At 40.2% G+C, this 13,434-nt stretch overlaps 1 protein-coding gene across 12 annotated transcripts in view; it reads right to left on the reverse strand.

Annotated features, from left to right (window-relative positions):
• NSD3 (nuclear receptor binding SET domain protein 3) overlaps positions 1-13,434 on the reverse strand; it is a 109,238-nt gene that overhangs the window by 76,866 nt on the left and 18,938 nt on the right. For 5 of the 12 annotated variants that reach the window (XM_089903765.1, XM_089903764.1, XM_089903763.1 and 2 more), the window contains exon 1: positions 12,979-13,147. The exons of 2 other annotated variants lie outside the window; for them this stretch is intronic. The gene's annotated coding sequence lies outside the window, so the exon portion shown is untranslated. Of the gene's footprint in view, positions 1-12,978; positions 13,148-13,434 lie in introns of those variants that run through there. 5 more of the 12 variants (XR_016391172.1, XM_089903767.1, XM_089903766.1 and 2 more) reach the window with 4 other exon arrangements.

A 13,434-nucleotide genomic window follows, 5' to 3' on the forward strand; every position in this document is an offset into this window, starting at 1 on the left:
GGTCTTAGTTGAGGCTCGCCTGCTACTTAGTTGTAGCATGCGAACTGTTAGTTGCGGCGTGCGTGTGGGATCTAGTTCCCTGACCAGGGATCAAACCCAGGCCCCCTGCCTTGGGAGCTCCGAGTCTTAACCACTGCACCACCAGGGAAGTCCCCTCATATACATTCTTATTTAAGGCACAAAACAAGCCTGTAAAGCTGACAGGGGAGGTGTTAGCTTCATTTTTCAGATAACTACATTCAATATTTGCTGAATTTCCCAAGACTACAAAGCTAATTAGTGATTAAGCCTGAAAAAGCAACCTCTTAGCTTCTAACCTCTTCCACAAGATCTCACTGTCAGAGAATATCCAACCACCCACAGACAACATACTATAACCTTAAGAGTCATACGTTCAAAGCTGAACAGACTGTCCTTCCTTAATTCGGCTTTCCTTTCAGACTACCCCAGATCGGCCGTGGCTTCCACTATTTTTCTAGCTTCCCAGGCTAGCAGCCTCAGGTTCACAGGTGACTGATTCTTCCCTCTCTGTGAGGCCGTAAAACTAATCCTTGGACAAGTCTAGTCTCTTCCTTTGAACTCTGATTTGTTCTTTGATCTCTACATCCATGTCAGGCCAGGCCCTCGTCAGCGCCTTATCCTGGACCTGCAACGACTGATTTTCTAGGTATTTCTCACCTCTAACTACTTCTTCTTTAGTTTCATCTAAACCAAACTGCACTGGGTCTACTCCCATATTAAGACACTCTGAACTCCATACCACACCAAGTCCCTTCCATGCCTTTCAAAATTTTCCATAATCCCACTTTCTCCTACCAATCCAAATTGCATGTGCATGAATGAACTTTTCTGAGCATCCGCTAGGCCAAAAATCTATAAACTGAGGCCTAATATATATTACACATTGTTTAATCCTATGAAGCAAAGTAGCATTCCCATTTTACAGATGAGAAGGAATGGAGCTCAAAAAGATCAAGTGATTTGCCCTTAGTCACGCAGCCAACAGAAGTTGAGTAAAATGGTGAAGCTCAGATCTTCTAACTCCAATACAGAACTCTTTACATGGCAGCTGCCTCATAATATGCAAACTATCCAAACTTCCCATTTTAATCCAATATGCTCCATACCCATAATACAAATGCCTGTTTGACAGCTTCTCTCATACCTCACAAGCATCTTAAAATACCTAATAATGAACTCTTAGTTTTTATTTTACTTAAGTGTGTCCTTCCCCCAGTCCCTCCTATGAGAAGGAGATGAAACTTCCATCTATCAGTTGTCAAAGCCAGAAACCTGGGGATCATGACACACCCCTTCCCCTCACTCCTACTGTTGCCCAATCTGTCAGTGAACTCCCAGAGTCTTACCTCCCAAGTGCACGTCTCACACTTGTCTGCCTCATGCCACGTCTCCAGCCCCTCACGCTGGCCCCTGCACCTCCCCTTGGCTCCTGCACAGCTGCCTCCGCAGTCTCCAGGCTGCTTCTCCTGCCTCTCAGAGCCTACTTCCCCAGAGGACAGCCCGCCGCCTTTTAAAAGCTAACCTGATCACGTGATGACTCCTCAGACTACAGCAGGGAAAAATGAGCGACAACATGGATGACTCTCACAAAAGTCATTTTGAATGAAAGAACCCAGACATCACGATTCCACTTATATAGTACACAGTGTGATTTCATTTACACAAGGTTCAAAAACAGGATGAAGTTAAAACTAAATCCATGGAGATAGCTGTCAGAACAGTAGTTGCTTTTTTTTGGACGGCATGCTGTAAACACTGGAGGGGGGCCATAAGGGAGGTTTTTAAGCTGCTAGTTATGTTTAATTTATTGATCTAGACAGTAATTACATGATTTGCTAAAATAAGCAAAAACAAGCAACAAAACCTTCAATGCCTTCCCAGTGCACTCAAATAAAATCCAGACTACGTATCATCCCAGCAAGTCCCTGCATGGTCAGGCCTCAGTTTACATTTCCAAAGTTATCTACGAACACTCTCCACTGGAAGCATTACACTCCAGGGGCTTCTTTTCAATTTCTCAAATGTGCCAACTTCATTTCTGCAATCGGGATTCTCATATGTGCTGCTCCAGCTTAAAAACCTCTCAGATAGGACTTCCGAGGTCCTCTGCAAGCCTATTTTTCATCCTTTATAGGACTCACCACAATATGTTATTATTCAGGTATGCATTCGCCTTCTTATGGTCTGTCTCCCTCATTCCACTGCATGCTCTGTAAGTGCAGGGACCATGGATGTCTTATTCAATGCTGGACGCTCAATACTGTTCAATTAACAGATGAATGAGAGTCCCTGACCTCAAAGGGCTTAAAACTAGTACACCTCCACTGACCTGCAGGACTTCTGGGGGTATTAGCCTATAACGTAACTTTACTCACCCACTAATCCCTTGTTTGGTAAAAATGTATTATGCTCATTGTAAAAAACAAACAAGCAAACAAATAAAACACTGACACCCATAGTTACATGGTCAACTGATCTTCCGCAAAGGTGCCAAGGTAATTCAAGGGGAAACGATGGTATTTTCAACAGACGGAGCCGGGAAAAAATGACTGGATATCTGTATAGAAAAAGCGAACCTCACCGTTTCTTTACATTATACACAAAAAATAACTAAAATTAGTTCATAAACCTGGTACTAAAGTCAAACCATAAAACTTCCAGAATAAAACGTGGGAGAAAATATACCACTGTGTTAGGCAGAAGATTTCTTAAACAGGACACAAATACCATGAACTATGAAAGAAAAAGACTGATAAAATGGACTTCAAAATTAAAAACTCCTGCTCTTCAAACGTCACAGTTAAGAAAACAAAAAGGTGTGAAACTAACACAACATTGTCAATCAAGTATACCTCAATAGAAAATTTACAAATAAAAAAATTTAAATGCCAAAAAAAAAAGGTGAATTATAGGCAGAGAGAAAATATTTGCAAAATACATATTTAACAAAGAATACCCTTATACTCTTACATTCTAGGAAATGGGGAGAGATCCACTAAGGGTTTTTGCGTAAAAATAAGACAAGTGAAATGACAGTTTAAATATTCATCACTCCACAGGTTACTTACTAATTGCAAACAGAAATATGTACAGGAGAGAGCTGTGGCGGGCAGCATTTCAGACAAGTGAGGAGATATGGCGTTACCAGAAGCCAAGCGGACAGGCCTCCTGTGCCTTGTGGTGTGATTCATGAACACATCATCATCTCCGAAGTTCTCTTCCCAGCACTTACAATGAATCTCAAAACGAGGAAACAATCAGACAAATCCAAAACGTGGGACCTTCTCTCAGAAAACTGGCCTCAGCTCTTCAAAAGTTAATGTTACAAACAAAAGGTGGAAAGACTATTCTATATTTTAAAAGACAAGATTTAACAACCAATGCAATAATGGGTGAACTTTGATAAAATCCTGGATTTAAACATACACACGAACATAAAAATAATGTTTTGGAGAAAATGAGAATTTAAAATGTGAACTAGCTACTAAACAATGGAGCTACTAATTTTCAAAGGTATAACAGTGTTCTGTTTATGTAAGAAAATGTCCCTATTCTTAGGTGAGCTATGCTGAAACATTTAGTGTCATGTGATCCACAACTTACAAATGGCTTAAGATTTTAAAAGTACATATACCTAGAGTAAAACAAAGGAGGCAAAATGTTAACAATTCACTAATCCAGGTGTTGACTATAATATTCTTTTAACTTTCCTAAAGGCTTGAAATTTTTTAAAGTAAAATGTTGGGGAAAAATAAAAATAAATAATTTAGCTAAGGGGTTAGAAGAAGTATTGAAAAGAAAAAGCAACTGCTTCTTAAGGTGGAAAAGCATGCATTAAATCCTGACACCATATTCTGACCAACTCAGCTAAATGGTCCACTGTATCATATTTTCTAGAAAGTCTAAGCATGAATAGAGCCACACTTTTTCATATTATACCTCCAAAGAGTACAATAATGCAATCAAGAAAGTAGTTTTGATAATGAAAAAATAAGATATTTTAGGACTATAACTAAATTCCTTTACATAGTGATTTTTTTTTTTTTTTTGCGGTACGCGGGTACACTGTTGTGGCCTCTCCCGTTGCAGAGCACAGGCCCCAGACGTGCAGGCTCAGCGGCCATGGCTCACGGGCCCAGCCGCTCCACAGCATGTGGGATCTTCCCGGACCAGGCACGAACCCGTGTCCCCTGCATCGGCAGGCGGACTCTCAACCACTGCGCCACCAGGGAAGCCCACATAGTGATTTTTATACATACTGCAGTCTGGCGGCCAGCTTTCAAACAGCAGACACACCAACTGACATTACAGAATTAGGAGGCGCTCTAGTGAGTACTATGGTTGACAGAATTAAACTGCTAGGTTCAAAACCCAGAGCCAAGGCTCCTTAGCTATGTGACTTTTGGCAACTTAATCTCCCTAAATCTCAGTTTTCTTACCCAGAAACCGTGGATACTTTAATTGTCTACAGTGTTTCTGTAAGAAATAAGTTAATCCATGAGCAGTACTTCGGACAGTGCCCCGAGTATAGTTAGAGCCCAGTATCTATTGGCTATTATTACTGTTATCATTCAGTACAATGCTGGGCACACAGAACTTGTGAAAAACCTGATCTCTGACCTGAAGGCATTCACAATCTCTTTAGTATATTAGACAATATAGGATTCTATGGGCAAGACTCATATGTAAACACATTAAACAGAAGGTGACTAAGAATTACATTGTGTGCCATCAGAATTAGAAGACATTTGAGGATGGTGCTCACTGGGGAAGGAGGCATTTAGGCCACAAAAGACAGGCAGGATAGGAAGTTAGGTGTTTTTCACCCACACTTTTTTTTTTTTTTTTTTTTTGGCCGTGCCACACGGCTTGCAAGATCTTAGTTCTCTGACTAGGGATCGAACCCGGGCCCCCCTACAGTGGAAGCTCGGAGTCCTAACCACTGGACATCCAGGGAAGTCCCTCAACCACACATTTTAAAACTCCTCCACAGAGGCCACCAAAAACTCTCATACCTTTGTCATTAATAAATCCCTGGGGCTTCCCTGGTGGCGCAGTGGTTGAGAGTCTGCCTGCCGATGCAGGGGACACGGGTTCGTGCCCCGGTCCGGGAAGATCCCACATGCCGCGGAGCGGCTGGGCCCGTGAGCCATGGCTGCTGAGCCTGCACGTCCGGAGACTGTGCTCCGCAACGGGAGAGGCCACAACAGTGAGAGGCCCGCGTACTGCAAAAAAACAAAAAAAAACCAAACAAAAAACAAACAAACAAACAAAAAATCCCTGATAAAGATGTATGTTTTAAATTTTTTGTATTACTAAAGTAATAATAATAATGACTAACATTTGAGGACTTACTCTGTGTCAATGCTACTCTAAATGCTTCACATTTGTTATATTATTTCACTCCTTATAACACCTCTTCGAGGAAATACTATTGCTTCCCCTGTTTCACAAGTGAAAAATGAAGGCCAGCATGATTAAGTGACTTGCCCACAGTCAGACATCCTGTAAATGGAGGATTCACACACAGGCCCTCTGTCCCACAGCACTGGCTCTTGGCCAGTAAACTCATTTCTCACCATCCCTAAGTATGTTGAGAAAACAGCAACCCAAACATTCACTTTACATCACACACTTCCCGATCCCGCTGCCCAGAGCTAACAATTTGGTGGGAGACTTAGCGAACTAGTGTTCTGCCCATTCTAATATGTACTGCCAAGTAAATGAAACCATCACAGGCAAACAATTTAGGACAAATTCTTCCTCTGAACAATGTTTCCACATTGGTTTTTGTTTTGTTTTGAGATGCAAGAAATCAGTGAATGAAAAAAAGAGATGAAAGAAATCAATAAATGAATACTTTTTTCTTAATTTTGTTGAGGCCGTTCACAGACTTTTTTTTTTTTTTGCGGTACGCAGGCCTCTCACTGTCGTGGCCCCTCCCGTTGCGGAGCACAGGCTCCGGACGCACGCAGGCTCAGCAGCCATGGCTCACGGGCCCAGCCGCTCCGCGGCATGTGGGATCTTCCCGGACCGGGGCACAAACCCATGTCCCCTGCATCAGCAGGTGGACTCTCAACCACTGTGCCACCAGGGAAGCCCCCACAGACATTTTTAAAGGAAAAAAGTTGAAAGTTATCAACTAAAGCTTTAGGTCATTCATTCATTCATACACCAACTTATTCATGAGGGGAGTGATAACAGAAAAGTTTACTTAAGTCAATCTTAGATACAGAGTTAAAAGAAAAAGGAAGCATGTTATGTTTCAGATGAACAGCTTGAAGCTATAAACATCAATTAAGTATTCATGATGTGTTAAATGTTTAGTCTAAGTCACTATAACAAATTCTTAAAATGAACAATACCCTTTGGTAGACTGTACATATTGCTAGATTCCACTTTACAGAATTACATGCTGTGCTGTATATACTTATTTTCCTATGTTTAACACCAGTTTCTTCTCAATAAGAAAAAAACTATATTTTATTATGGATCAAAATCCCTCATATTGATATCATTATTCAGGCTTTTTGGAATCAGAAGTAGTTCTAAAGGTGTCATATAAATTACCTATTTCTGTCTTCAGACCCAACTGCCCCTTCAATACATTCCTAGGTTACTTAATTTGTAAATCTAACCGCATCACTTTCCTGATTAAAACCCTTCAATGATTCCTAGAAAAAGTCAAAGCACTTCAGCCAACAGAGCACGCAGGCCCTCTAAGCAAGGTTTCTATCCATATCTCCAACCTTAAGTCACTTTTGTACACTAGTAATGTCAGGTTACTGAGAATTACCGTACACACATGATTTCGTACCACTGTGCCTTTTACTAATGTTATCTCCTATGCCTAATATGCCCTTTTACTTTTTTTTTTTTTTGGCTTGACTTTTAGTCATCTTTTGAGCTCAGAAAGTCATTTCCAAGGAGTAGTCACTTAAGTTCTAGGCTAGTCTGGGTAACTTTCCTCTGTGTTCCTAAGATAAAACCTCTTAGAATTAATCATGAAACAATCTCCTTATGTGATTTTCTTAAGAGCAGGAAGTCATTTTATTCATCCATCTGCTCCTAGAACCCAAAGCAAAGGCTCAGAGGAGAGGCTTAATGAACCTTTTAAACTGAACTGTTTAAACTTATGGGAGTTATTACATATAAATGAAATGCTTTAAAGACTTGTTGAGGATCTTGCTGTGAAGAATGCAAGATAATATAAACGCAACTATGGTCTCCTCAGGAATATCCTTGGCAAAATTTGACTGATAACCAGTTACCTAGCCACTACTGAGATTCTCCTTAGTTCTGGGCTACACTTCCCTGCAAGGCTTAAAACCCCAAGAGACTGGCATGAAGTCAAATGAATTTCCAGGGAGAGTCTATTAACCCAACAAAAGACCAAAAGATATCAAAAACTCCTTTATAAGCATATCTATTTAAAACCCTAGTGTTATTAATACTGTAGATCTGAAATTCAGAATGTGGAAGCTCTCAAAATACAATTTTCACAGTCATAGTTAATTGAACTGGCATGAACATGAATCCTCATTTTCCAAATGTATTCCAGTAATTATAATCAATCCTACTAAAATACAAAGCGAATTTGATACATCAACATTAGAAGTTTTACAGCTAAAGAAATATAGTGGAATATAACGTGATTCCCACAGCACAGAGGAAGAGGGTGGTCTTCCTTTACCCCAGGATAAACAAGGGATCCAGATGTTTCTTTATGTGAACTGTGCAAGAAATATTTCTCAAGGTTTATGATAAATCCACAGTCTGTGTGTGTTTCTATAGTAACAGGAATGGAGTGCACGCAGACAGTCTACAGTAGTGAACCAGCTATGCTGGTTCTTGAAAACCTGGCATTTTTACTGTTTGTCAATTTCTGCGGCAAAACACTATAAAAATGATACATGATGTTCAAAAATTAGAGTCATTTTGTTTTAAAGCAAAGAATTGAAATTAAGCTTAAGTATATACTCTTTGACGTGTAACAAGAGAAAGCTATCAAATATAGTCATATACTGATTTATAACTGAATGATCACTAATGTTTGAAAACCAGATCCTGCATTTGAAATCCATTTAATACATACACACATACCCCTCCAGAAAATTTCAACTACAACTCGCACTTAATGACAGAATATGAGGATTTTTGGATGACAGCATCAAGGGAGATTTTCATTTTACTATTTTTTCCCCAAATCTACACCAAGAAGAAAATGGTAAGGGGAGTTAATTTTTTTTTTTAAATATGGTCCATTATTTTCAGTACTTAGGTTTGCAAGGGTGAAACCAGAGCCTCTATAAAGTAAAAACTTGAAAAAACATGCATAATCTATATAGGAAGAATGCTAAAATCCCCTAATGCCAGGGTTTTTTTTTTTTAATGCCAGGGTTTTAAAAGAGACTCCATTCTTCTTGGTTGTGTGTTCTATTCATATTTTAAAATCTAATTATATGATCAGAGTGATCCTTTGACTATAAGCCATAAATTCTGTATTACCCATTTTGTCTTTCATAATTTAAAAAGTGTTTAATTGATAGTAATGTAATAACAAAGGTGTATTGTTAAAAAAAACAGGTATATTATTTTGTTATAATTATCTATTTTAAATCGGTAAATCATTCACCCTTTTTGGAAATAAGAGATAAATATTTTTAAAGAGCCCAAACACACACCTTTAAAAATCAGCAAACACAAACTGCTACTAAAAATCAACAAGATGCATATTACTCTAAAAATTAATATTCTTCTTTCAGAAGCCTTTCTACATTTTAACTTCACCACACACACAAAAAAGGGGGTAGGGTTATGGAAAAAAGAAAATCAACCACTTGGTTCTAAGAACTTGACCATGCCTCTACAACATCAAAAAGGAAATGAACAACAATATTCACCTTTTGTTTACTAAAAGTAGCTAGAATTGATAGCATCTAATCTGGCTCTGTTATAGACAAAAAGCAATAACTGAATTTGGTACAGTGACTACACAACTCAACATCAATCTTTCAAACAAAACGTATCCTGCTTGAAAATTCTTTTTTTTAAATAAATGTATTTATTTATTTTTGGCTGTGATGGGTCCTCATTGCTGTGTGCGGGCTTTCTCTAGTTGTGGCGAGCGGGGGGGGGCGCTGGGGAGTACTCTTTGTTGCGGTGCGCGGGCTTCTCACTGCAGTGGCTTTTCTTGTTGCGGAGCACGGGTTCTTGGCACTCGGGCTTCAGTAGTTGTGGCTCGTGGGCTCTAGACCGCAGGCTCAGTAGTTGTGGCTCACGGGCTTAGTTGCTTCGCGGCATGTGAGATCTTCCCAGACCAGGCCTCGAACCCGTGTGCCCTGCATTGGCAGGCGGATTCTTAACCACTGCGCCACCAGGGAAGCCCTTTTGAATCATTTAAAGAGGTTTACTGCCACTCTGGTTGAGGCTAACTCTTTGAAAGTTTAATGGAAAAAAAAAAAAAGTGCGGGGAATTCCCTGGCCATCCAGTGGTTAGGACTCCTCGCTTCCACTGCCAGGGGTCTGGGTTTGATCCCTGGTCAGGAACTAAGATCCCGCAAGCCGCAAGGTGGGCCCCCCACCCCGGCCCCCCGCCAAAAAAAGTTTAATGCTATGATTTAGGGAAAAACATTTTATTTTCTGAACTATGTTTCAGCAATTACACTAATAAAACATCAATTCTCCAAATGATACAAAAGGCTTGCAGTATTGTAGTATGTTAAATAAATGTTCTATATTAGTAAACCTTATATGGATATCTTGACTTAAAGGTACTTTCCGAGGTAGGCTTTTTTTTTTTTTTTTGCGGTACGCAGGCCTCTCACTGCTGTGGCCTCTCCCGTTACGGAGCACAGGCTCCGGACGTGCAGGCTCAGCGGCCATGGCTCACGGGCCCAGCCGCTCCGCGGCATGTGGGATCCTCCCGGACCGGGGCACGAACCCGTGTCCCCTGCTTCGGCAGGTGGACTCTCAACCACTGCGCCACCAGGGAAGCCCCTGAGGTAGCCTTTTAAAAAGAACTCTAAGCTGCTGACTAATTTCTGGGTTAAAGTGGAAAATATGCTTGCTTTAAAAAATAATTCAAGAGAGAATATATTCCCTTTATATCGTCATGTGATTTTACTCATTTATCCACCAAGATACAAAGGGAATCATGTCATTTTTATACAATTACTGACAACATGCACCCAAATCAAAGTAGTTTTACTCCATCTATATCTAATAAACTCAAGATGTATCAATAGAAGATACCTTTCTAGAATAGGATTTGTTACATGACATTTATTCATTAAACAACTAAGCAAAGGCATAAGATTGGCCACTCTCTTCAATAAATGAAGAAATAAAATATGAGTATGATGCTTAAATAAAAACAAAACAGAAATAAATAGTGGTGAGGTTTTCTCTTCTTGCTCCCTACTCAGGTACAGTATTTTTGTCCTACTTTTTTTTTTTTTTAACATCTTTATTGGAGTTTAATTGCTTTACAACGGTATGTTAGTTTCTGCTTTATAACAAAGTGAATCAGTTATACATATATATATGTTCCCATATCTCCTCCCTCTTGCATCTCCCTCCCTCCCACCCTCCCCATCCCACCCCTCTAGGTGGTCACAAAGCACCAAGCTGATCTCCCTGTGCTATGCGGCTGCTTCCCACTAGCTGTCTGTTTTACGTTTGGTAGTGTATATATGTCCATGCCACTCTCTCACTTTGTCCCAGCTTACCCTTCCCCCTCCCCATGTCCTCAAGTCCATTCTCTAGTAGGTCTGTGTCTTTATTCCTGTCTTGCCCCTAGGTTCTTCATGACCTTTTTTTTTTTTTTTTAAGATTCCATATATATGTGTTAGCATACAGTATTTGTTTTTCTCTTTCTGACTTACTTCACTCTGTATGACAGTCTCTAGGCCCATCCACCTCACTACAAATAACTCAGTTTCATTCCTTTTTATGGCTGACTAATATTCCATTGTATATATGTGCCACATCTTCTTTATACAGTCATCTGTCGATGGACACTTCAGTTGCTTCCATGTCCTGGCTATTGTAAATAGAGCTGCAATGAACATTTTGGTACATGACTCTTTTTGAATCATGGTTTTCTCAGGGTATATGCCCAGTAGTGGGATTGCTGGGTCATATGGTAGTTCTATTTTTAGTTTTTTGAGGAACGTACATACTGTTCTCCATAGTGGCTGTTGTCCTACTTTCTCAAAGACACAGTAGTATTCCTACAGAATGCCCTGTAATCTATTAATTTTACTCAATTTAAATAAGAATGCTGTCACAAAAAGCTACATATTGTATTATTCCATTTACATGAAATGTCCAGAACAGGCAAATCCATAGACACAGAAAGCAGAGCAGTGGCTGCCAGGGGCTGCGAGGAGGAAGGAATGGAAGCTAACTGCTAGTGGGTATGGGATCTCTTTTTGGGTGATGAAAATGTTCTGGAATTAGTGGCTGGTTGCACAACCTTCTGAATATAATAAAAACCGCAGAACTGTACCGTTTAAAAAGGTGAACTGTATCTCAAAAAAAAGAAAAGGAATGTCTAGAAGAAATCAAGAAAGTATTTGCGTATGTTTCTCAACAATGAAGTCTACAATACCTATACAAAGATTTACTGGTTTCAACACACATGTACACTGTACTTAAAATATGGGCTTCCCTGGTGGCGCAGTGGTTGAGAGTCTGCCTGCCGATGCAGTGGACACGGGTTCATGCCCCGGTCCGGGAAGATCCCACATGCCGCGGAGCGGCTGGGCCCATGTGCCATGGCTGTTGAGCCTGCGCGTCTGGAGCCTGTGCTCTGCAACGGGAGAGGCCACAACAGTGAGAGGCCCACATACCGCAAAAACAAATAAATAAATAAATAAATAAAATTAAAAAAAATAAAAAGCTCTACACTTATTAAGCTACAGCAATTAAAAGGTGAGGTACTGGCAAAGAGACAGACAATGAAACAGACTAAGATCCGAGACACAGACCCAAGTCGATATGGGAATTTGGCATGTAACAGAAGAATCACTGCAGATGACTGAAGAAAGGACAGAATATTTAAAGAATGGTACTGGGACAACTGTTTATCCATATAGAAAAAAAATTAGATCCTCACCATATAATATAGCAGCTCCAGGTGGATTAAAGACCAGATATAAAAAGTAAAACTTAAAACATTTTTAAGGAAAAACAAAAACATAAAACGGAAGTAGATCATTATGAACTCAAGGTGGGGAAGGATTTCTTAAACAATACATAAACAGTAAAAAACACATTGATGAATAAAAGCAACAATATTTTTTTAAAAAACTGTATACCACAAGATCACACAAACAAGTGAGAGGGCAATTCATTAAAACAAAGCTGGGTTCTACCCTCCAACCTTCTGCCAACTTTCCTCAGTTCTTGCTATGCTCACTGGCTGTGCCTTATCATCTCATCTGAATTAGAGTAACAACTTCAAACTGCTCTTCCTGCTTTCAGAGTTGTCCACCTCCAATCTACCCTCTCTACCACTGACAGTTCTTAAAAAGAAAACAACCGTTTCCCCCCACCCCGCCACCCCCAAATTTAATAACCTCCCATGGCTCTCCATGCCTTAGGATAAACTCCTCAAAGCAAAAGGTCTCTCTTGATTTGGCCCCTGCCTACCTGTCCAGCCTCCCCTCCTCCTGTTTCTGCTTTCCCACTTTGCCTTCCACCATTCTATCATTTCCTCTCTCATCAACCACTTAGCTTTTGTACAGATGTGTTAAAATACTCCAAGAAGCTTTCCCAGACCACCCCTCACCCACCCTCTGAAGTCCCTGATAGCATCCTACCTATACTCTACAACAGCACTAATATATCACAGAGGACCATCTTGACCTAAATGACGGGTGTGTGTGTGCATGTAAGCGAACATGATCTCAAAACATCTGTGTAAGAAATAAGAATAAAATACTTGATTACATCCATTCTGGATACCAGCTGCTGTCTGTTAATTGCCCTCTGTAGGCTGAGACAATGTTGGGCGGAGGTTCATGCCAGCTCCTCCTTCCTTCCCATTCTGCTGCTACTACAATGGGAAGGAGACCAAAAGTTACAGCCAGGTTGTCCCCACCCCAACCTATACAGGCTCCTCTAATAAAGCACATATTTATTGAGCACCTACTACATGCCAGACATCGCACTAAGCACTAAAGTTGTAGAGATGAAAATTCAGACATGGTTCTTGGAATTATACAGTTGCATTATTACCGGAGAGAGAAAAGCAATAAAGGGAATGTGCTGGAGGCTCAGTAATACACATTTATTCATTTCATATCGAGTGCCTGTATTATGTTTAGTCCTAAGTACTAGAGATAAAAGATGAGCAAGACAGAGTCCCTGTGGACATAAGGGACAAGTGCCCTGGATGACAAAGGA

The sequence above is a fragment of the Delphinapterus leucas genome, chromosome 21 (genome assembly GCF_059928025.1).
Source record: "Delphinapterus leucas isolate spDelLeu-1000000601 "Yukka" chromosome 21, BTC_Dleu_Yukka2, whole genome shotgun sequence".
Taxonomy (NCBI): Eukaryota; Metazoa; Chordata; class Mammalia; order Artiodactyla; family Monodontidae; genus Delphinapterus; species Delphinapterus leucas.